Source organism: Anas acuta, chromosome 16 (genome assembly GCF_963932015.1).
Source record: "Anas acuta chromosome 16, bAnaAcu1.1, whole genome shotgun sequence".
Taxonomy (NCBI): domain Eukaryota; kingdom Metazoa; phylum Chordata; class Aves; order Anseriformes; family Anatidae; genus Anas; species Anas acuta.
In genome coordinates, this window is record NC_088994.1 from 16,788,158 (window position 1) to 16,812,571 (window position 24,414).

Below are 24,414 nucleotides of genomic sequence, written 5' to 3' on the forward strand. Positions count from 1 at the left end.
TTAATGACAAGGATTACTGGAGAAACAGTATTTTGGGGATTTCAGATTCCAGGAAGCAGATGCAGCATGAGCAGAGGGAGATAATCCCAGTGTGACAGAGATGCAAGGAAGTAGGACCAGGAAAGGCTGCGCAGCATCCCCAGGCACACAGAAACCACGTGTTGGACCCTGTGAATCCCCATCACAGGGAAACCCCCCCCATAACCATACCCATAGCCAAAAGAAGTGGACAGAACAAGGGCCTGGCCCAGGACTCCCAGCACCTTTTCTGTCCTGTGATGGCTAGGCCATGAGGGTTTCTATGACTCTGGCGCAGCCAAACCCTCAGCTGTCCCTTCCAGACCCTGGCCAATGCGGTGACTCAGTCCCAAAGGAGATGTCTCAGGAGCCTGCTGCCCCCAAACCTGCCAACTGATAGCAAGAGCCTCTGCCCTGCTCACAGCCCACCAGCAACCTGCCAGCAAGCAGGCAGCCAGGGGAATCCAGGCTCTTCTGGGAAGGCAGAAGGGAGGCACTGAGGGGACAGGAGGGAACAGACACAGGATGCTTCTCCCCCACAAAAAAACTAACTGCAGGACTTTGCAGGTGGGCACAGGGACCTCAGAGCTCGCATCAGCTGGGGCCTGCCTGTGCCCAGCTCCTGAAAGCAAAGCCACAAGGAAGGGCAGCAGGGGACAAGAAAGGACTGGGGACAGATAGGGCTCCCACAGAAGCCATGCTGAGCTCCCAGGTGCTGCAGCACAGAGCACCACAGGTCAGGGCTTTCCCTGTTGCCCATCACATAGGGGAAGGGCCACATCCTGTGAGGTGGCAGGTGCAGTTGGCCAGGCAGAATGAGCCTCTCCTGCTGTGCTGAGACCAGGACTGTATCACACATTCCTGCTCTAACTCAGTCTTGCAGTCAAAATCTCAAGGGAATGGTAGTTTTCTAAAGCAGTGTTTAAATCCTATACTTGCTCATGCAGCTGCTATTTCCGAATGTCCCACATCCTCGACTTGCAGGGTATATATACCTTTCCATTTCCATGCACACACCACTGTGTATCTGTGCCCCTTTTTGTGCATGGGCTTCTGCTAAAAGGAGTTTGCTGCTTTTGAGACTCTCTATTTATTGCCCAGGATGTTTCTATGGAGACTCCCATCATTGGCTGCAAAAGGCTTCTGGCCATCAGCAGCTTCAGGTGAGGGCCTCAAGCTTCACATCACCGTCGGTTGTTATTGCTATCAGCTACAGCTAGTTAGGAAAAAATTAACAAAACCTCACCTGATGTAGCAATGGTGAGTGATGTAATGTTGTGAGTAAAGAGGAGTGGTCCTGCATTTGTTTTCCTTCATTGTTCTCTGGAGTACTGTAGCAGGGAAGAGCAGAAAAGAGGGATAGGGGTGTCTGGACAAAAGGGAGCTGGACAAACAGTTCTGCTTTTGTGATTCCTTGAAGTATTTCCTAGTCAGCAAGTTTTGCACAACTGCTGTAGCCTTGGAGCACAGGGCCACTTCACCCTGTACAATGGCTGGCCCTGGCACACTGCTCCCCAAGCCAGGGCCAGCATGTTCTCAGTTCTGTTCAGTGAGCACCTGGCTAAATGCTTCTACAGAGCAGCTGCAGACTTGTGGCTGTTGCTGACAAGCACCAGGCCCAGCATCACCTCCATCGTACCCACAGCTTCCTTCCATTATCAGCCAGTCAGTGCCAGATTCAGCATGGGGGACAGGCAAGGCTGTTCCCCATATGTACAGCAGACCCTGCACACAACAGTTTGACAATAGTGCTAATAGGCACTTTGCCCAGAATATCAGTCCTGCAGTGTGTGAACTAAACCACAGGTCTCTTACAAGTGATCCCAAATTAGAAGGTGAAGTACAGAGTACAGTCAAAACTAAATGAGCTCTACTGGGCTTATTTTCCTCACCTCCTTGCTGGCACTGCCACAGCCAATGTGAGGGGCAAGAACATGAGTAAAAGCAGGGCAGGATTAAGGGGCACAGCATGCAGAGAGAGAGTGAGGACACAAGGGCAGATTTCTCACAGGCAAAAGAAGCAGGGCAGGACTGTGAATCCAGAGAAGTGCTGTCTCTTTCTGAAAAAATGTCATTAGCTTTAAATGAATCCTATAGCCTTCACTCGTGCTTAGTGAGCTATCCTAAAATCGGGCACCCAGGAGAAAGGAGATTCTTTCTGGAAAGCACCTTGATTTTCAGCACTACTAGTAGGTTTAGCAGTAGTGATCCAGTCCAAATCTAGCCCTTGGATTGCAGTGCGGATGGACCAGCTTTGGGCAGGCTGCCTTTCCTGTGCAGCCAGGGCTGAGCTATCCCAGTTTCAGGAGGGAAAATGCAGGGGCCACACTTTAGCAGGGTCTGTCCTCCAATTTTTGTTCAAAGCCTTATAAGATCTCTGGTGAAGACTGCCTGACAGCACCAGGGCTGCCTCTCTCCCCATCTGATACCACTGTGCTCACGCACTACCACAGCAGCTCTCCATACTACCATGAGGCAGAGGGGCACCGGCAGAGCAGGCACTCCAAAACCTGAGGTTTGGAGATAAAAGCCGAGCCCAATCCACTGAGGCACAGGCAGCCTCAGACCAACCTTTGCACTCTGAACAGCCTCCTCATGCTCCCACCTTCCAGTAGTGTCACCTGTCCTGGTTTGACTTACATGCACTTCCACAGTTAAAGAGAGAACCTACACCCTCTGCAGGCATCCCAGCCAGCCGTGTGGGATTGGCAAAGGCAAATATTGCTGAAAAAACATCCAGACATTGCACCACAGAACGCACAAAAAAGCGCCATCCAACAGCCCTTCTCCAACAGGATAACACAGAAGTATCTCCTCTCAACCACAGCAGGAAGGAAGGAAAGAAGGAAGGGAGGGAGGGAGGGAGGGATGGCAACATCCCTCCTTGTCAGTCACCCTTCTCTGTAATGGACATGCCACGGAATAAAGTGGTGGTAGAGACAAAAGTGATCCCGGGAACAGCAAGGTGCTCTACACCATGTCCACCTACTACCTCAGACAAGGAATCTTGTTGGGGCTCACACCCACCAAATTTCTACATGCAAATTTACAAAAAAGCAGATCATTCAAAATGGGCTGTGCCTCAGGACATATGTGGACTTATCTGCAGAGAAGCGTCATTCCTTGTAAACCTAAATACAGTTGCATAACCACATGGTTAAAAGATATTGACACATTCATACATGGTTGTATTCTACATACAAATCCTGCTTAGTGACCTGATGGCAAAAGAAAACAAGCATCACCACACTATTTCTTCTTCAATATGTTTCACTTTAGTCTTCAAATATGGGCTTTCAGAATATAAAAATAATTATTTGAAAATTATGTAATTATATTTCAAAGGAATAATGTCAGATTGAATCCATCTAAAGTTCAGTTTTGTTTCAAAGCTTTTATGAACAATCTAATCCTTCTAATAAAATAAAGTCCATGGGTAGCAAAAGGGATTGCAAACAAACATTCTCCCACTGTCTTTGTAACCAAATTTAGCTACCATGGGCTAGTGCTGAAGAACATGAAAGTAAAAATTGCTAGGAAAAAAGCCTGATACCTTAATATCATTGTAAAAGTGAAAGGAAAAAAAAATCTCATAAAACAGCATACACAAAATATAGAGCAAATTATGCCCCCATTCTGAGGATCCTTACACATGAGCAAGGAACTATGGCTTTTTAGGTGTTACTACATTTTAATTCATGAAAATATCATGCTATTTCATAAAGAGCTAGGAAAAATAGAATTTTACATTATTTTTAACTTAACAAGTCTTTTTTTTTCTTTTTTTTTCTGGAGACCTGATAGCTTCTTTTTAAAAAGAATTTTAAAATTGACCTTGTTTCAGTAGCCACTTGTCTGTTCTAGGTATGAAATCACTGTATCATATCATAAGGTGTCAATGCACCAAAAAGCAAAGTTTTTTTTTTTTTTCTTTTGACAGGAACAAAGCTGGTTCTTTTTTTGCCTATGAAACACAGCACATACCATTTTCTTTCATAAGCCCACCAAGTTCGATGTTTTGTTATTCAGCAATCAGCATTTCACAGAGTCCAAGTCTTACTTACTCTAACCCCCCCACACCTCACTGGAGCAGACAGATGTACGCAATACAGAAGACAGTATAGAATCTGGGCCAGCTTATTCAGATTTTAGTAGACTCTACCCTGTGCTACTCTCAGGGTCCTGTCAACATTTTCAGGGATTTCATCAATGAACGGCAGAACCACCTTTTGGCCTTGAACACAAGTAAACACAGTATCAATACACAAAAACCGTTTCAGACTCTTGTTTCCATTTTCCCCTGCTATGTGATACCCAAAGCCAGAGAAGCAATTTATTCTCAGCCTTTGAAAACTGATGTGCCAGGATCATGATCTCCAACCCTGATAAGTGTTCACTGCACATACTCCTTACCCAGTGCTCATGAAAAAAGGTGGCCAGCATTCACCAGCCTTGTAAGGGAAAACCTAGCAAAGCCTGGTCTCTGAGCTGGGCAAAAGATCTGCCAGTGCAGAGTCTGCAGGCTTCAGCCATTGTCTGAAACTTATGTCCTCTGAAGGGATAGAAACAGGTCCCAAAGTAACAGTCGTCACCCAAGATTTCCTTGGCAGCATGCAAGACTATAGTACCGACTGTTGTTGGAACATATGGTATTTTAACAGCATAGTACTGAGCCAGCAGCAGGGACAGAGGGAAGCACATCTCATTCCTCAAGCCATGCAAACAAGCCCCGGAGAACCAGAGCTTTGGTGGAGCCATTCTTCTTAGCCTTCTCAGGTCCAAAGCCTTCCCTGAGATGCATTGTGCTGTCTTAGGAAGTTATGTCTGAACTCTGAGCCTGCCTCTCCTTGCTGCTATCTACACCATCATCCCTGTAACTGGTATTGTTCATGCATAAAATGAGGTTAGACGAAAATACAGCACAGATTTCCCCAGATTGTACAACTGAATGTTACAGATGTCAGAAATCAAACAAAAGGAGAACGGAGGCATCTACTCCATCTTTCCTTCCCCTGCTGGCACAGAGAGTGACTGTGGGAGCCTGGCTGCCACAGGATGTGCTCCTAGGACGCTCGGCAAGAAGCATTTAGTGCTGACAGCTCTGGGCCTGGGTGAAATGCTGTGGAGGAACAGACGTGGCTGCAGTGCTTGCCCCCAGAAGGCCTGTGCACAACCATTTGGGAACCATTTAAATTAGGAAAGTGCCAGTTTTAGCACAGTTATTTTTAGTTTGTTGTTAGGAAAAAAAAAAAAAAAAAAAAAAAAAAAAAGGGCTCCGGAAAGAGAGGTGTTACCCTGCCTGCTAAAAGGACTTGGGCAGGACTCCTCAAGCATCTCAGCTGCACGTTCACACACATCTCTGAGCAAAGCCTCTGTGGAAACTAGCAGGGAGGGCTCCGTCTCACTAAGAAAAAATGTGGAGATCGTTCTTGGGTAGGAAGGAGCCCAGGGAGGCCGTTTGCAGATACCACCGGTTTAAAAAAAAAAAAAAGAGCCGCAGCGCTTTAAGCTCCCGAGCCCTTTATCGAAAGGTATGCTGAGCCATGCAGCTGACGGAGCTGGTGCCGGAGCCCCGGGTACCACGCGTTAACCACCCCGGCAGGGATGCCCCAGGGCGCGTCAGATGCGCGGCTTCGCCCGCCCTCCGAACCGAAGCCAACGCTGCCGTCCCAGCGCGAGTCCCGGGGCAGCCCCGGGGTGCCGGCGCCGCGCGGCCCGAGGTGGCGGACCCCTGGCCGCAGCCCGCGGTCCCGGGCCTCCGGGGGCAGGGCCGAGCCCGCACTCACCTGCGGGGAGCGCCCGCCGCAGCCCCGCCGAGCGGCACCAAAGTTTGCGGCGCGGCGAGGGACGGGGAAGTTGGGCGCCCCCGCGGTGCCCGCCCCGCCGCCCGCCGAGCCCCGCCGCCCGCGCCCGCTCTTACCTGGGGCGGCGGCCGCGGCGGCCCCCCCGCGCGGGGCGCCCGGCCTCCCGCGGCATCCTGCACGGCGGCGGCGGCGGCGGCGGCGCGTCCCCCCGGCACGGAGCGGCTCCCCGGCAGCCCCGCGCGGAGCGGAGCGCAGCCTCGGCTCCGCGGGCAGCACGGAGCCCCGACCCGCGGCGGCGGCGAGCGGAGCCGGCTGCTGGCACCGGGCGGGCACGGCGCGAGGCGGGGCGCGGGCGGCGGGGTGTGTGGCGGGGGATGCATGTGCGGCGAGAGCCGCCTTCCTCCCCCTCGCCTCCCTCGCTCCTTCCTTCCCTCCTTCCCCGCCAGCCCTGCCCAGCCCAGCCTCTGCTGGAGACTCTGAGAATGCAGCGCCCGGGTCCCCGCCCGGGACCGGCCCCGGGGTCCCGCCCCGAGGACCAGCGCGCTCCTCGCCTCGGGAACCTGCCCCGGCTGCCCCAAAGACCCACCCCCGCCCTCGGGGCCGGCCATTTCCCGGCCCTGGGGACCAGCAGCCTCCCCCCCCTTCCCCCGCTCCCCCCCCCCCACGGGCTGCCTCGACCCTCGGGAGGGCTGGGGGCCGCCGCCCAGACCGCGCGCCCGTGCCCCCACCCTGCGGCTCCGGCAGCCCTGGGACCTTAGCCGCGGGCACCCGCATTGCCTCCGCCGACCCCAGTGCTGTGCCTGCCGGTGGCATCGAGAGTGACTGTGGCCGTCCCCCGGGGCACGGGGCTGACTTTGCCTCCCCGGGCTCCAGCCAGGCCCCACCGCGCTCCAACGCCTGGCAGCGCTTGCGTCTGAGAACACACAAACTCGGTGCACGGGACCATAGCAGTGAACTGGGGCACCAGGGCGTCCAGCAGGTCAGGGTAACCCCAGCCCACACTTCCCCAGTCCTTGAACGAGGCCAGATCCCTATGGCCCAGCGGCAGCTTGGAGGGGTGCTCTGACAGGGGCTCTTCTGGGGATGGAGCTGGCAAATTCCCCCCTGACGTGTACCTGGGCAGCCCTGGCAGCTGGCGTCCTCAGCACCTACCTTACATCTCAGGTGCCCCTTTCAGAGCCCTGCCCAAAGGGTGGCAGGCAGCACCCAGGCTCAGCAGCACTCTGGAGTCATGAGGGGTAAGAATATCTGCACTGCCCAGTGCCTGCAGTGGGAACCCGTGTGCCAGCAGGATCCACAGTGGGGTGCCAAGTTTATAGGCCACTCTGGGCGTTATTAGGACAGGTAGAAAGTGGAAGCAGGTGAAAAGATCAAGGCTGGTGAGACTGCAATATCATTTTTGGACTGATAAATCTGCTCATACAAGTCAGGGTTAAGCCACAATTCAGGCAAACAGCCCCCAGTGGGACTTTTTTCAGTCTCCACTGTCCAGAGCCTCACATCTTATCTGAAGAAAATGCTCTCTTGCTTTCACATGAACTGCTGGTACTAGGCCTTGAAGTTTGGAGCAGCAGAGAATAGAATGCCCTTTTGCTCCATGTGTGCAGTGCCTTAAACAAGGCAGATGAATCCTGTGCTTGGCCAATAGGTGCAAGACACCATGGTAACCCAGCTGCAGTGTCCTACCCACTTACCACCTGGGTACGTATGGTGCTTCCTGCAGAGGCAGGTGATCTGCAGGTCAGGGAGAGGTGGATGGTAAGCAAAAGACAGAGGTTTATAATCACAGAACGAATCCCGGAGTGACTTCTCCTTTGCAGGACCAAGAGATGAGCAGGGCACAGATCCAGCAGCAGGCTCAGGCAGATGTCTTCCAGCCCTCTTGGTCTGGCTGGCACAAAGCTTCCAATCCTCATTCTGTTGCATGATTCCCACCCTCAAAGGCCAATGGGGCCCTAAAAGAAGAGCTAGGAAATGCTCCTTGCCAGACCCTTCAGACAGGGAAACATCTAGAAATGTTCTGAATCCCTGTGTGAGTATGAGAAACCTTCCAGTTGCCAGCATTGCTGCCAAAGCAAATCCCACTTGTGCCTGATGCTCTTACAGGGAAAGAAGCAAAGGCTGGAGTGCAGCTCCTCCACTGGTAGCACTGTCTGCAGACAGAGACCTTGCTCAATGTTGGTGTAGCCCTAGGACAGCTGCTGGGCTCTTGTGTCAGCATTGGCACAGTCACTGGCAACATCCAGATCTTTTCGCTGGGACAGCCCCTCACAGTGCAGCTGCAGCCCAGATGGAGTTCAGCCCACCTAGCAGAAAGCATCCAATTAGCTGGTGTTATACTGGGTGGTGACGGTTCCAGCACTTGTCTACATTTGTGCCCTTTTTCAATCTGCTTTTGCTGAGACCTCTTTGCCCCAGAGCTAGGGAATGTTTGTCTCTACTGCCATCACCCCCCCTCCTGTGTCACGTCTGCTCCATGCCCTCTTGCTGCTGTCCTGCAGGTTGCCGATAAGCCCAGACAGCACTGTAACAAGGCATGCTATGACAGTCATTCTGTAAGAACTGAAGCCAGCAATGCTTCAGAGTATGCTCAGAAGCACAGTGGGGAAGGGGTGACGGAGGATGCAAGGCAGGAGAACGCGGGCCACCCATGACATGATCACTCCCTTTGGGAATGTGGCTCCCCTTATGTATGAACAGTGAACACAGCTCCCACAGCTCTGTCCCACAGCCTCTTGCAAACATCAGCATGTTGCTTTCATGTCATGTCTTGCATTTTCTGTGAGGCATGGATGGATTGGTTATCCTTTGACTTTGCTGGCTTCTCCTTTATCTCCATGGCAATTTAGTCCCCATCTGGCTTCTCCTTTCCTCTTATTCCCATCATTGCTTTATCCCAGCATTCAAATAGCTCTTTTGTATGTCTTAGCTCTCCTGTACCTGCAGCATTCTTCCCTTATTCTGACGTACTCTCCCCATCTCATTGAGCTCCAGGCTCCTTTGCTTTGTTCTCTCCCTATCCTCTCCATTTCTTTCTGTTAGTGACTTGTTCCTTTTCTATCTCCCATGTTGTGATTTGTCTTCTCTGCTCTTTACCTTTCGCTCATCATTTCTCCTTATCTCTTTTTGCTCTTTCCTCTTCTTTTTCCCAGCCTTTGCCCTCCTTCTCCCCCCCCCATGCCTTTTTCTGTAGGAGCTAAAAGTTAAAAGCTTTTCCAACTTGATCCTGAGCAGCGTTCCTTGGTGCTTTCATCTCCACAGCAGATTTGTGAAACTGCTCAGACTGAAAAGCCATGACATGAACTAAAGAAATATCAGGAAAAAAAAAAAAAAGAAAAAAAAAAAACACACAAAAACAAAATCAAATCAAAACAAACAGAAACAAACAAACAAACAAACAAAAACATACAAGGATTCCCAACATAGAACAGAAATTTGCCTTTTCCATTAAAATCTTCCTGGATGACTACCACCGAGGTTCCCTCTTCTGTCCCTGTAAACACAACACAAAAGCAGTTTACTGAAATTTCCTCTTCTTGGCCTCATTCCTCCCTGTTGAGTTTGGTGTTGGGAGGGGCAGAGACAGGGTTACCAAGACCTTCCCATCACTTTCTGCCAAAAAGTGGTAGCCATGACCAACATGTTCTCCCTCCTAGCAGCTCTAACCACATCTGTCATTCCTGCTGTGTCAGCAAATGTTGGCCAGAGGGAAGAGTAGATCTCATCAGGGAAGACGCTCTGGCTATTTATTGTCCAGGTCTGCTCCCTGCTCCTCCTCTACATGAAGATGGCAGAGGCCGAGTGAACGCCCAGCTGATGTGTCACCCAATCCACCCAGCTGCACAGAGAAGTTCTTACTCCTTTCTCATGTGTTCTGTGCAGGGTCCAGAACTGTTTGGGGCAGACAGTGACTTCAGGAAAAATTCAGGGAGCAAGTGCTCTCAAGCCACTGCTCTCTTGGTGCTTGTGTGCAGACTGCTTTGCAGGGTTCATGTTTGAGTGGGGAAGGACAGTCAATCCTACCTGTGACAAGTGGCAGGGAATTCCAAAGTTACCAGTATGGATCTATGCTCTGTCACACAAAACAAGTCAAAATGCTGTCTGCTTACATGGAAATTTGTTGCTGAGAAGCACATGAATTCTGGCTATTCTCACAACCCCATGAGGGATTAATCTTGCTAAATCCTCCTACTTCTTCCCTATTGGAGAAGCAGATTCAGCACAGGACAGGCTCTGTGACTCACCTCTATTTTGGCAGAGCCAGCTCCCATTAATCTAACTCCCTGTCTAATGTCCACATCTGGGTGGCAGGCAATCCATCTCCAGTCCAGCTCTCTGTCCAGGACCCGGCTCCCCTGTCAGTCACAGCCCACCTAACACTGGATGCCCTGCAGAGCTTCTCCCTAGTGGGATGGGGCAGGCTGCAGCCCATTGCACAGGATGACAGCAGGGGACAGAATCTGGGAGGGACATGTCCTTGCTAGGCAAAGCAAAATCAGGCTGTGGTGAGAGCTGGGCTCAGCATCTGCACAGAAGGCCATTTCTCATTCTCAGACCTCACCTAACACCATCTCACAGGAACAAACAGAGATTCAGAAACTCAGTCCCACCAGTCTGGCTCTTCACAGGGTGGAGGATTCAGTCTTCTGCCCTCCAAGTTCAGCCTGAACTTTTTTTGGGTGGTCCTTAGGGGACCCAGGAGTTGGACTCGATGATTCTTGTGGGTCACTTCCAACTAAGGGTGTTCTATGAACATTGGGTGTTAGTACTGGCAGGGAAGGCATTGCTCCCCAGGCTGCAGCTCAAGATGAAGGCCATGAAGTCCCTCTGTTAGATTCCCTGCAGAGGGTCCGTGAGTGCTCACATTTGTTCCTGCTGTGCTTAGCAGCTATCTTCTGCAAAGCACTGCATCGCACTGCCTGTCTCTTGGGGACAGTGATGCCACATTACACACCCAGATTGCCTCCTGCCTTTCCCCAGACACTGCCCTAGTACAGGTTTAGAAGGATTGACTCCACAGGCTGGTTGCTCCCCATGACTAGGGGCCTTTCTGCATACTAGGGAGAGGCCTCTGCACACCCAAAAAGGCACAGGAATCCCGTGACTCCTACTGGAGATGGTGGAAAGAGCTGAAGGCAGCAATTCTGTGTTCACACAGGTTGAGCCTCTCCTTAGCATACCACAGAACATGCCCTACATTTGGCCAGAGCCAACATAACATGGTTGGGATGGACACAGACCAACACTGCCTAGGTCTTCTGGGCACACACTGGCTGGCCAAAGCCCCCAGTCTATTGCCCAGAGCCAGTTCTCATATGCCACTCTACTTCTGCTAGGCAAGTGGCACTGCCTTGCTTAGGCTCATTAGTGCTGCTTCCAGTCTTTTTTTTGGGAGCATTTCTACTGTCCCACACAGTTGAGCACTGTGTCACCAATGCCTGGCAGCTCTCCTCCATCTTTATTCTCCCCAAGTACTGTGTCATTTGCAGACTCCACGGTGTCAGCCTTGTGATTAAATTCCAATGCCTTTATGAATAATTTGTTGCGCAATTATAAAGCAAATATTTAATTGAACTTTATGTAAAATTGCTTCTGCCTCTGAGCACTGAACCACTGGTTTTGGGTAGGGAGTTATGTGACTTCACATCATGCACCAGGAGCCTAGTGAAGAGCCCACAGGCAAATTGGCAGACATCCTCCCCTGCACAGCCCCCGTGGCTGCGTGCAGACGGTTGGCCCGAGCCTCTCCCAGCTGAGCCAGTGGGCAGGAATGTGCAGGGGATGGCTCTGCTCTGGCCCCAGGGACTGCAGCAGGTGCACCAGCCACAAGGCTTCAGCAAAGGTTCCTTCCCTTGGCAGTGTGTCCTTGGGCACAAGCAGGAGAATGTGTCTTCCTCAGCTGAGTTGCAGCAGCAGGAAAAACCACCTGGGGCATGCCCACAGCTGTCAGCTGTTGTGTGACCAGGATGACTTGGAAGAACCCAGCATGAAGTACTTTACTGTAGGAAACATCTCTGTGACAAGCTGGCAGTCAGGTTTCAGAACAAGGATGAGGACAGACACAAAGAGACTTGATTTCCTTCTCTCCAGTCCTTTTCCTTCCAGGCTAAGACTGGATTATGCAGATGGAAAATTTGCACCGCAGCTGACTCTGCAAGGGAGGGAATGCTTTTGCTCAGTAGACACCTCTGAATAACACTGGCCATCGGTCTGAATTTATAATAAGATGTTTGTCACCAGGGTGGCAATCCTGGGAGCGGCTCCTCAGCCCACACTAGGACCAGCGCTCTGCGCAGCAATATTCTCTGTACCATGACATCATCTGCAGGCCTGGCTGGAAAAGTTGGAATGGAAGGGTCTGGACACAGCTCAGACTGGCCATGTCTTTGCCTCTGTGGGGAAAAACATCTATATCAGCAAAACCAACGGAACTGGACAAAATCCTAATTTACTACGGTCTGTAAAAGAAGCTGAAGTGCCTATTTCCAGTGAGGCGAATTTGAAATCGAAAGAGGAAAACGAGTGCATTGAAGATATCAGAAGCTCCTCTCCAAGTGCATATCTGGTGCAGGTAATTGCTAACTGACCTGGAGGGGCTCTTGAAATAGACCTTATGCAGCAGAGTCTGCTGCACAGAGCAACTCCAGGACCAGGGACTGGCATGCACACACGGCACCCCCAACTGAGAGGCTGGTGTGAAAGGACAAGCCATACTGCCGTGGGGGTCTATCAGGGGAACACCCAGGGCCTGGGGCCGGGGACATGTTGTGGAAGAGGACAACAATGGTCCTGTGTAGCCCACCCCTGTAAGTACACCAACCCTAGGCAGTCTGCACAAGTAGAAGGAGGGGACTGGTCAACTGTTTGACACTGGAAACCATTCTTTACAGAGGGGCAGGCCTTTTTACAGCGAGGGAGGAAAGAGGGCTTGGAGCCTGGCTTCAATCCCAGCCTGTAGCGGCTGTGTTGACACACTGGTGAGGGGGATGTGCAGTCTGCTCAGCTGAGCTCAGCAGCTGAGGCAGTGGGTCTGGACCAGGAGGTGGGAGCTTGTCCATGCTCCAGTGTTGAAGGGGGCAGAAACACCCTGTACACTGGTGACAGCGGTGCATGGCATTCGCTTCTATGCACAAACCACAGTCAAAAGTAGCAGTTCCCTGTGTGAGCCCAGGAATATCCCCTTCCCCAATGGCACTTTCTTGCCTCCCAGTTCAGCTTGGGAGTGCCTATGCTCAGCTTGATGACAGTCCCTGTTTGCTTTGCTTTTATGGCTACAGATGAAGCAGCACAACTTACCCTTTGGCTCCCTGCCACATGCTCCCTGCTGCCAGCTCACCCCAGGACCAGGTCCATTAGCTGCTGCCTCTGGCAGCTCCCATTGCTGCACAGCCCTTGTTACTTTTCACTCTTAGGTGTTAAAGGTTCCTTTCAAGACACACCCCTCTCCTTCCTCTGCAATCCAGGCATTTCTTTAATAAATAGCACTTGTGCTGGTTCTGTGACGTCTATTTGGCTTCAAGCTTTCATCTCTGTCACTACTTGTGCCCAGCATGAAGTGCTGTCACTCAGACTATAAAAATTAATGGTTGGAGCAGTTACTTGTATCAGTGACTCAGCATTTGCCCTGTTGGTCCAGTACCAGACTGCAGAATGAAGAAAGCCCAATAGCAAGAGTTTGGACCTTCTAGTGGGCAGGCAGACAACATGACTGAGATGTGATCTGGGGAGGGGGATCCACTGCTGTGGGGTGTGCTCACACAATATCCTTTTGCAGGCAGCACAGGCACTCTATTCCAAGTTGTGCTTGCTCCTGAGATTTACAGCTGGATGCACAGCTCACCACCTGGGTGGAGTAACAGAGTGAAGCCATCCCCTAGATATGCAATATAACTAACCAGAGCAAAGAAAATGGAGGAAAGACGTATGTCTGGGCTACATACAAGGATCCCAGCTAGATGCAAAGCTTAGAACAGGGGTGTCAGGAGCATGATACAGTTTTCTCTTGTCATTCTCCCCCTGGTAAACAGAAATGCATGCATACACACGTTCATACTTGTGCTCTTCCATGACCCTGATACCAGTTGAGAGCAGAGAGAAACAGGGCTCAAAGCAATTGTAATCTTCCCATACAGACAGTAGGAGAACTGTAGTGCAGTCACATGCAGCGAAAGCCAAAATTTGGCTGCAAAAAGCTGTGAAGAGTAAGTAAGTTGGAAAACAGTAGTTGTTTATTTCTGGTACTAGAATGTTTTTTGGACTCACATCCCAGAAAGGCATGGTGATCTGACCGCTTCTGGAATACACTGGTGCTGTAATGGCTGAGTCCAGCACCCTGAGGAATAATGTGGTTGGGAGGGACCAGCAAAGCTCTTCTGCACCACACAGGAAGGGGCCTTTATCCAGTGGCTACATCTAGAAGGTGCAGCATCAGACCCACCTCTGCCCATCCTTCATCAGGTGTAGTTCCCTCTCATTCAAATCCTGTTCAAACCCACTGCCTTTAACAGATGACATCTGTGAGTGCCCAGTCAGCCCATTAGCTTCCATTTTCCCCATGGTAGCCCTTGTTGTACCGAGTTCTCTTTGAACTTATGCTTCTCTTGTGCCATGTATAGTTCTTCGGTTGTCAGTTGCAGGCTTCTTTATGTATTGTGTCATGGTAAGTGTCTACAACTTTCCCAAAGTACAACTGCAGGAATCCCAAAACCTCCCAAAAGACATGGTGCAAGCACATCACGTTGAGCTTTTCTGCTCACGCAATTACCAGGATCCAGAGAATGATCCTAGCTTTCTAAAAATGTTAGTATTTCCAAATTGTGAAATTATGCACATAACCAAATATTCACCTGTTTAGCTGTTGTATGCCTTCCTTTCCTTTTTCCAGGGATAACATCCTACCAACCCACCTAACACTTTGTCTTGAAGCTAACTGTTGGCAGCTCTTGATTGTTTACACCACTTCAGGGTGAAGTCTATCATACCCTTTTACTGGAAGACAGTCCTCCAGAGTCTGCAGAGTCTTTATGAACACACATTCTGAATCACATTTTTCAGGCTTTTACAAGGATATATTTTAAGGCTACATTTCTTGCAGTTTGGGATTTTCCTGGAAATACTCCTACTTTCTGTAGGTGCTCAATATCTGTTACCAGTGACGGCTTCTCCCCTTCAATGGGTCCTCCTCTGGGTGGGCAGAGGAGTTCTCTTGTCCAGAAGGCTTCTGCTGTTGCAGCTTCTGTCATTCATCATATACGTGCCTTTTCTTTCATGCTATATGTAGAATTCCAAAGATTATTCTGTGTTCACAATTCTGTCAGATCCTCAGCTCCATGGTTGTACTGCAGATCCTCAATTCTGTCATATATGGATTGACTTATTCTGCTTGCATGGAAAGGATGGAAAATGTTAAAATGATTCATTGTTTTGTGGGATACACAACCACATTTTGTCATGTTTACATTTTCTCTTACACATTCCTCTCCTCCTCTCACCTTAGGCACAGAGACTGAGGCTTTCACATTAGTGCTTCTTTCATCCACACTAATTGCTATTAAATGGATCTCAAACTGTTTGACAGTTTCTGTTCTCTACTGCATCCCAGCAGGGAAGAGTTTAACGCTGGACCCTGTGATATGCTTGTTAGTTCTTCCAAGAGCTCCTGGAAACCATGAAAGATCATACTTAAATTTTGTGAGCACCACCTTGCAAAAAGATGTGTGTATCAGGAAAAGATTGCCTCCACAGTGGCTGCTACTGAACCACCCTTGACAAAAGTGACTTACCTTTCTGAACAGTAAATTGTAGGAGGTTAAAAATAATTTTTCAGTGTATCTTTCTGTGCCCTGTGCCTTGAGGACAAGAAACAGTTGGCACTGTGCAAATACAGACCACAGAGACCACTGATGGTCTGACACATACCCTGGAACCCAGTGAGGGATGTCTCTTCTGCTTCCTTACCCTGTGAAGTTCAGGGCACACTGGAAGAGTCAAGCAAAGTTCTGCTCTGCACTCAGGAAACATAAACAATGCACCCAAATGTTCTGCATCTCCACCTCTCAGTCCACTGCAAACACTTCCCTCCTCCACCCATGCCTGGAGACAACAACATGATGACTCTGGAGGTATCTCTTTTTGCCCAGCAGCAGCTAGCCACCAAGTCAGTTCTCCAGCTCAAGTCCAGAAGCATAGGAAGATATACCAAATGATCTTCTCAGAGTGAGCAAGAAGCCACTGGCTGGAGTAGCTCCCACTGTGTCATACCACCTGGTTCTGCCATCAGTGCCACAGTGCTAGCAGTTTCCTGGCAGTGAAATAGAGACAGGTGATTCAGGAGTTCCATTTTCAAAAAGCAATGTCTGAGCAGTTCTGCAGTAGGACAGGAAAGCACTGCCTCTTCCCCAAGATAGACTCCCCAAAGCCATTTCCCAGCAGCATGCACCACTTGAGACAAACCTTTACAGTCTCTCTGTGACCACCACCAGCCCTGTCAAAGATCCCCAGGATCCTTTCTGAAATCCAAAGAGGAACTTTGCAGTAGACCTCCTTCTCCCTGTCTTAAAAACACCTTCTGCTTGCAGGGAGCTCTCTGAAGGCCACTTGAGAAGGGTTTGCTGCCAAGCGCGAGTGCCTGTGGATGTGGCTCCCACCATCTTTGTAAGGGAAAAATTTTCATTTTCTGAAGGCCTTTCAGCTTTGGGTTTATGTTCTACTGTAAACATCTTTAAAGCAGGTCAGGTTTGCCCATTGCCTTCTTCACTACACTTCAGAGCTGCCAGGATACACACACTGGTCTGGAATTGAACCCCTCCAGGACCTGGGCTGCCAAGTAGGGTGTTGTGGTTCAGTCCACAGCACTCTCTGGCCTTGCAATATTCTTCCACTGCTGGTTCTGGGGAGCTGCCTCCTTGAAGAACAGCAGCCTGCACAAGCAGTAGGATGAAAACAAGCCTGCTGCTCTGTGGTGGCCTGGCAGCCTTAGGCTCCAGGATCTGGGAAGGCCATTTCTGGGTGCCAAGAAATGTTTGTTCAGTGTGGCTCTGTAGGGTATCCATGAGATTGCCTTTGGAGCAACAGCAGCAGCTTGCACCACAGCCCTTGAACAGGTATGGGGGGGGAGCAGGCTACACATGCCACTTTCTTCCCTGAAACTTCAAATACACCATCAAACCTGAATTATTCACTTGTAATCCCTGGAGCTGGCAATGGCTCAGAGAGGATCCAGTTCAGGTGCTAAGAAGGAAGAAAGAAAGAAAAAAAAAAAAAAAAAAAAGAGAAGAAGCCATTAAATTTAAAAACCTCTGAAAATTATAAGATGTAAAAATAAATTCAGGATGAGAGCCAGGCCAGGCCAGGGAGGCTGGGTGCAAGCATTGCACTGGCAGCTCTCTGAGAGTGAGGGGGTATTACAAAGGTGGGGAAAGCTGGGGCTGAGGAAGGTGCTGGGCTTGGTGGGCCTGGGTGCTCAGCTCTGTCATCTCTTCTAATGCCTTGCAGTCCCTTGCCCTCTATCTGTGGCATGGATGGGGTGAGGAAAGAGCAAGAGACATACTGAGGGAGCAGAGCTGGGCTAAGTGTCCAAACTCTTTGAAATAGCTGAAGAGCTATTCTCAAAGTGGCAGAGTCATGAGACTGCACTTTCCCTTGCCACAGCCAGATTCCTGGCAGTCTCTCCAGAAAATGTGTTGGGGAGGCTGGAGAAAGTCCCCAAAGCCAAGGTGCAGAGCAGCTGTCACTGTGCCAGAAACACCCAGCAGCCTTGTCCTCAGGGACACAATCAAGAAGCCCAGAGCTGCCCTGGCTCCTGCAGCATACTTGGAAAGCTCTTATTTACTGAGATGTAATGCAGTTACAAAGGTAACTGAAAACAGAGAGCAGCTCCTGGAAAGGCGTAAGCTGCAGAGAGTTGGAATGAAAAGCATTTAAAATGTCTTGCTCCACCAGACTGGCTGCCGTTGTGCCCAGCAGCCTCAGCCTGCTCCTGCTGCATGTGCTCCAGCACCCATGAAACAAACTGCACTGGTGAGGGAGAAACACCAATCTCAGGCCTGGAAACACGTCCTGGCACAGCTCGTCAGGATTCAGTTTCCCTCTCCACCTGCTGAGGACAGAGCAAGCGACAGGCACCTGAGGGCACTGCTACTATGCCCTGAGCCATGCAGAAATGCCTGCAGCCAGTGGCACACCTGCAGCCCAGCCTTCCTTCCAGCACAGCAAGCCCAAGCCCCACACCTCTGTCCCAGGTCAGGCAAAGCAAAAGCAAGAGGATCTGGCTTGGACACGGACAACAGGGCTGTGGGCACCTGCTAGCTCAGCCCTTCCCAGAAGCTCTGGGATAGCTTCAAGAGATACAAGAGAAACCTCAGTGTCCTGGTGCAATCACAGTGGCTCCACAGCCACAGAGTTTGAAAACACCCCAGGAAAGGTCTTCAGGGTCTTCAGTCTGGACTCCATTCAGGCAGAGGGGCAGTTATCCCTTCACCGGCTGCAGTGGCACAATGCAAACAGCTGTGGTCCAGACTGGAGAGCCCCCAGCATCATGCCTTCCCTGGACCACCCTTGATGTTCACAGACTTCTGGCTGCATTCTGCTTGCTCTAGAGTGCTACAGGAGTGAGGAGAATAATCAGAGAGCAGCAACACAGACACTGTCCACGTCTGCCAGCAAAGCCTTGATCCCAGGTGTTTCCTGCCCTGGCAGACCTCTCAGAGAGGACTGTGCCTCATAGCAGTTGGGAGAAATTGTGGCCTTGGAATCTCAGCAGCTTTGTGCATCCTCTTGCTCCACCTCTCCATCCCCTCCCCCCAGTGCTCTGAACCCAGATCCAATGTGAGCTTTGTGTTTTCAGCCTCCTGCAACATAAGTCAAGCTGCCTGAGCCGACACAAATCCCAGGACTCCATACCAGCTCCCATCTGCATATCCAAGGCGAGAAGAGAGGCCACAGGCCTCCTGGGGTTGCAACAAGCTGGCTTGGAGGGGTAAGGCTGACTCTGTCACTAACCAGCATCACCTCACAGCCTTTTCTGTACCAAGACTTTACAGACAGCGCATCTGTACCTCCTGCCTCAGGAGCACCTGCGAGCGCTCCCTGGCACCTGCAGGCAGTGTGGCTCATTCCTCAGAAGAGCAGCCAGACGGGAAGGGCTGTGTGAGCCCGATAACAGTTACTGCTTGGCTCCTCTCCCTGGCAGGCCTGCACGGGGCACACAAGTGCCAGCATCTGGGGCTCCAGAAAAAGGGGGGCCAGGTACCCAAGGCCAGCCTGGCATCTTTGTCCTTGAGAGTACCTACCACAGCTCCTCCTGCCAGAACCTCCCCGGGGAGTGCTATGGCCGTGAATGCTCACCACCATGGCGCGAGGGCAGATGGGATGTTCATACTCTCAGGTGCAGTCAGATGCTTTACAGTTGCTGAGCCAGGCTCCCTGTGCCCATGTAAGCACAGAACTGGGTGATGTTGTACAGGGAGAAGCTGGCACCTCACCCCTGCCAAAGCTCAAGGAATTTGTCCCTGTCCCAAGGCAGAGTGAAGGACACAAAATGAGCGAGTGTGGCTGGCTCTGCACCACCCAGGGCAGTATGGCAGCCCAGGGCCAGGCAAGTGCTTTGCTTGCTCTGAGGTGTCAGCAGAAAAGCTGTGGGTACAAGAGGAAAACCAGGTGAGAGAGAAGAGTGGCTTGGCTGTTAATGGCAGCAATGCTGAAACTCACTATTAAACTGTCTGGTAAACTGATTTTTAGTTCTCTTTTCTCTGGAGATAGTTAAAACACAATGACAAGTAAGCTGCCCCACTTTTCTACACAGCAATCAATAACCCATCATCACATCAAACTAGATCATATTAGGCACCTTCACCCAGCACATGGCAATTCCAATTCATTCACCCCCTCAAAGGCATCTCAACAAGCAAAGCAGCTCTGTGCTTCTTCACCTTATGAACCATCAAAGCACCAGAGCTAAGCCAGGGTGCTGAGCAGGTTGTGGCAAGTAAGCAAGTATGGAGGATTTTTCCTGGGTGTGGAATGGAGAGGGAGGCCTAGGAAAGGTCTCCTGCTGCTCAGGAACCTCAGAAAACACAAGTAGCAGGACAAGCAGGAAAGTCACGCACTCAGCTAAAGTATGTGCCTCAGTCAGACTGTTCTTCCTGCTCAAAGCAAGTGACTTGGTTCTGCAGCAGCTCCATGCTGACATCCAGACCCCAGCAGAGCTCACCCGTCTGCTGCTAATGTTTTAACAGCCCCCCACACACCCCGCTTCCTCCCCCGTTACACCCTTATAACCCCATCCTTTGCCAGTTCTTTTTGACTTGAGGGCATGTAGCTCCCAGCACCCCATCCCACCCCAGCTGCTTGGTGATGCAGAGCGAAGCCAGGCAAACAGCTCTTCAAGAACAAAGCCCTTTCCTGAGTGGGCTTGGCTGCCTTGCCTGCGACTAAATATTCAGAGGCACTGTGTGATAGCCCTTTGATCAGCAATTTATCTCTCCATGCCACAAGTTTCCTGGAGCCTGGCATTTCCTCCCCATGCTCAGCCAGGCTCCCAGGAGCCTGGGAGACAGGTGTGAGGAATTAGCTATAGGGACTAATGCTCTGACAAGAACCAGCACCAAAAGCAGAGGACAGAGTGTAATGTTTATTACACTCGAAGCAAAGCAAACATGTGGCCTACTTATGTATCTACAGAGAATTAATTGGGGAGCTCCACAAAGCAGCAGATTATAAATTAGAATCATTTTCACCAACTTCAGCCCATTCATCTTATTTCACACCAGGCCTGTCAGCTCAGCCTGACGCGGCCATATGCAGCCCTGTCCCACAGGCTGCTGCCTGGTGGCAGAGGGGGGCTATCAACAGCCAGTTCCATGGGCACTGCATGCCTAACCCCACAGGAAGCATATAGGATTGAGCTGAAGCACAGGCCTTGAATGGAAAGCAAAGTCAGAGCCTTGAAGACAGCCCTAGAGGTGCTGAGTGCCACCAGCTCTCATCTGCAGGGGTATCCAGAGTATGCTGCTCCAGGAGCTGGCCCCAGGGCCAGCAGAGGCACCACTGCCTGTCCAGAGCTCTTCCATTCGCCTTCACTTGCAGGCAGCCAGCAGAGGCAGCGGTGGGAGTCAGCAGGGCTGTGCATGCACATCCTCATCCTCCCCAGCCTCGTTAGCAACAGCTCTGGTTAGACCAGGCTTTGGTGATACGACGTAACGGGCAACCTCAGGCTAAGGTCAGGTGCAGACCCCCTTTGCACAGCTCAGGGGGCCACTCCTGCGGATATCATCCATGATGTGCCTGATCCCTGCCCAGACCTGGTGGACAGTGCTGTGCCCAATGCACTGGGGGCCTTGGACTCACAGCTCATTGGGGAAACAACTCATTTACAGTCAGGTTTCTGTGCCCAGAGCAGCAGCAGTCAGAAAGTGTCAAAGCAGCTTGTGTCTGAGGCACTCTAGCCCTTTACAGCCCAGGGCCTGGTAAGTGCCCCAGAGGCATTTCAGGGATTCTGGTCTGGGTTCAAAACAACCACTGTCCAAAAACGGCCACTGACCTCCAGATGGTGGGATCTTGCCGGCACATCACAAAGCAGGGAATTAGAATAACTCAGATGTGGCCTATAAATGCTTAGAGATTCCCAAGTGGATAGCACACAAAATATCACAATGATGCTGGGATCATTTCTCTTCAAAAGGTCACTGGCTACCTTGATGGAAGGAGCAGTAAAAGAGCCAGTGGAGTGGGATGGGAAACACCGAAGAGCAAGATCTGTTCCTGAAGGTGCAGTTTGGGGTCTGGCAAGCACAGACCACAGCCACTCCTGCCCTTCACAGTGATCAGAGGTGGACAGAATCAGAATTCTTCCTGACAGTCTCCCTGATTCCAACAATTTTCAGCTCAACAAACACCTGCGGATTTATACTCAGGTCTTTTCCACAAAGCTACCCAAAAGCAGGATGCCTCAGGAGCTAGTGTGCTGCCAAGGGCTTCAGAGATACAGGTAACAGCCTTGCCTCCACTGACATGGCCAGATAAGCTTCTTCCCATGGCAGGGACTCATGTCAACCTGTTTCTAGCAGCTGTAGCAACTTACATTACATATGAGCCACGTGGTTCAGCAAGACCACCAGAGCCTGCACCGTTAAGGGTGTGCTATCAGGACAGAGCCCTCCAGACGCCCCAGACTGGATGTGGCATGCCACATGCACCAGCTCCCCTCCCACTGCGGCACCTAGCTCTGAGCACACGGATGCTCAGCACACAGCCAGGTGAGGAGCACGGGCCACTGTCCGGCCCCAGGCCAGAGCAGCCTCCCACCCTGTAATTGCTGCTCTCCACTTGTCAGCTTCAGCCCCTGCTCCGTGCTTGTCTGACTGGTAATTTGTATCATTAAGTGAGAGTTCGTTCAAACAGCATTACTAATTATTACAGAAATACTATTAGCATTACTAACGCATTCCAAACATTTCTGTTAACGCATCCTGACACCAGTAAAAACAGCACTGGGGCAGAGACTAAGGTGGAGAAGCCAGGCCAAGGCCTGGACTGAGCCCAGCTCAGTTCTGCTAATGCTGAGCAGTGAAATGGCATTGTCTCTGCCCCAGCACTGCTGGCCCTTGTATAGCAACCAGCAAATGTTGGACTGGGACAGATTTGCGTTCCTCTGTGTGCACAAGCACACATATGTGGTAGGGAATCACAAGAACAAGCTACCCAGCAAGGGAATTTCAGGACAAAAGAGAAAACAGAAAGGAGCTGAGGCAGGGGGGTGGGGACAATAAAAAAAAAAAAAAAAAAAAAAAGTAAAGTGGATAAATTATTTACTGCAAGAAACAATTGTGAAGTTACTTACTCTGGCTCTATGCATCCTAAATGGGGTTTGCGGCATTTCTCACATCTCCCTAGTGTGCTGAGTGATTTTTTACAATTGGATGCATGAGACTGGGGTAATCCTATAAAGGACTCCAGAAGATCAGTTTAGTATTGATCATGTGCTGAATTTAAAGGCTTTCCACATCCATCTGCTGCTGCTCTTCAGCTGGGACCTGGGTGCTCACAGGGTGCCTGAACCCCAGAGCTGCACGCTGTGGCGGGGCTGGCGCACAGCAGCATGGCAGGGGCAAGGTGTCATGCTGGAGACCAGGTTATGGGCCAGCAGAGTCACATGGCTGCTCCCCACTGAGCTTTTTGATGAAGTCCCTCCATGGACCAGTCTGCTGTGTTTTTCTCATCACTGTAGACAGCTGGTTGTGGACTGTAGTGGAGTGTAGGGTCATCTAACAGGCACATCAACTGCTACAGACCAACAGAAAAATAGTGATGTGGTATAGAGAACCATTTGCACGGAGTAGGACCTAACAACACCACCCTGTACCTGAGTGACAGCACCTGGCACTATCCCATAGGAGGGGACACTGCAGGACAGCCACAGCACCCATTTCTGTTCAGCAGTCCCTCACCAACTCTCATACAGGTGCTGCTAGGAGCTACTGCCTCCTGCACAGAGCAAACAGTTGGTCCTGGGCACAGACAAAGGGGCTCAGAGCATCTGGTGCATCTCCAGGTGCAGCAGACAGGGACTATAAACTGAACAACCCTTCCCTAGCAAGCAAAGGTCCCTGTGCACTCTTATCTGTCATGACGTGATCTGATTACAGCTGAAGTGCAAAGGGCCCAATCGTTGCCACACTGTGTCAGCAACAGCCTGGAAGAACTTCAACTCTCAGCAGACAAGGTAATGAAAAAATGCACAGAGAGAAACAGATCAGAGGGAGGAACAGACATAGAGCAGGATCTCTGCCCATCTCTTGAGAGCAGCATTTCCTGGTGTTTGCCTTGGACTCTGCAGGTGTTGGGCTGCAAAGGGTGGGTAAGACCGGACTCCAAAGACAACAGCCTGTCAGCAGGATAGTTTCTGTGACATGCTCACACATCTGACAGGAAGAGACAATCCCAGAATTATGGGACTATTAAATATGTTGCATCAGGATGTGATTTTAAAAAAAATAATATACATATTGCAAGCTGTTACGAAGTCATGAAAATTGTGAATCATGATGTCCAAAATGCAACCTGCTTTATGATGCTAAAATAATACCTTATGAAGTGATCGTTTTGCAAAACAAGTTAAATGTATGAGAAATCTACTGATTTCCTGAAAACTGGGATGAACAAGGTAGGAAAAAAACGACTCTTCCAGGTCCATATTTACTCAACAGAAGACCTACAATTCAAATAACTCTTCGAGTAGGTCACTGGCATTCTCACAGAGGTTGAGTGGCTGAAAGCAAGGTTACAACATGAAGAGGCCCTCTTAATCAGCAGAGAGAGCAGAAAGGTATGGTCATGCTTTAAAACAGCAGGAGGTTATTCAAAATTCCCAGACAAAAATTTGAGTCCAAAAATCTGTTTTGCAAAGCTGTCAACTGTGGTGAAGTGGGGCTGAGCTGACACAAAGGTGTCCACAGGTGAAAAAGTGCTGAGAGGCAGCACTCTTGACACAGGGTGCTGTCCGGTGCAGAGCTCCATGCACTGTATCTGACAGGTGCTTAAATGCAAATCTTAAATCCAGGCATTAATGAGGCATCCACTGCTTTTGGTGCTGTTG

General features: G+C 50.6%; 1 protein-coding gene and 1 long non-coding RNA gene across 4 annotated transcripts in view; both read right to left on the bottom strand.

Moving 5' to 3' along the window:
* The window catches only part of CDH22 (cadherin 22), a 75,386-nt gene extending 69,116 nt beyond the window's left edge, over nt 1-6,270 (bottom strand). Inside the window, exon 1 of one of the 3 annotated variants that reach the window (XM_068700505.1) lies at nt 5,939-6,270. The gene's annotated coding sequence lies outside the window, so the exon portion shown is untranslated. The remainder of the gene's footprint in view (nt 1-5,938) is intronic. The other 2 variants (XM_068700504.1, XM_068700507.1) reach the window with 2 other exon arrangements.
* Nucleotides 6,271-9,816: 3,546 nt separating this feature from the next.
* LOC137865593 (uncharacterized) lies at nt 9,817-20,945 on the bottom strand. The gene is made up of 3 exons (XR_011102009.1): nt 15,314-20,945; nt 13,119-15,200; nt 9,817-12,214 (listed from the first exon to the last, which is right to left on the bottom strand). It is a non-coding gene; the product is annotated as an uncharacterized lncRNA (long non-coding RNA).
* Nucleotides 20,946-24,414: the final 3,469 nt, after the last annotated feature.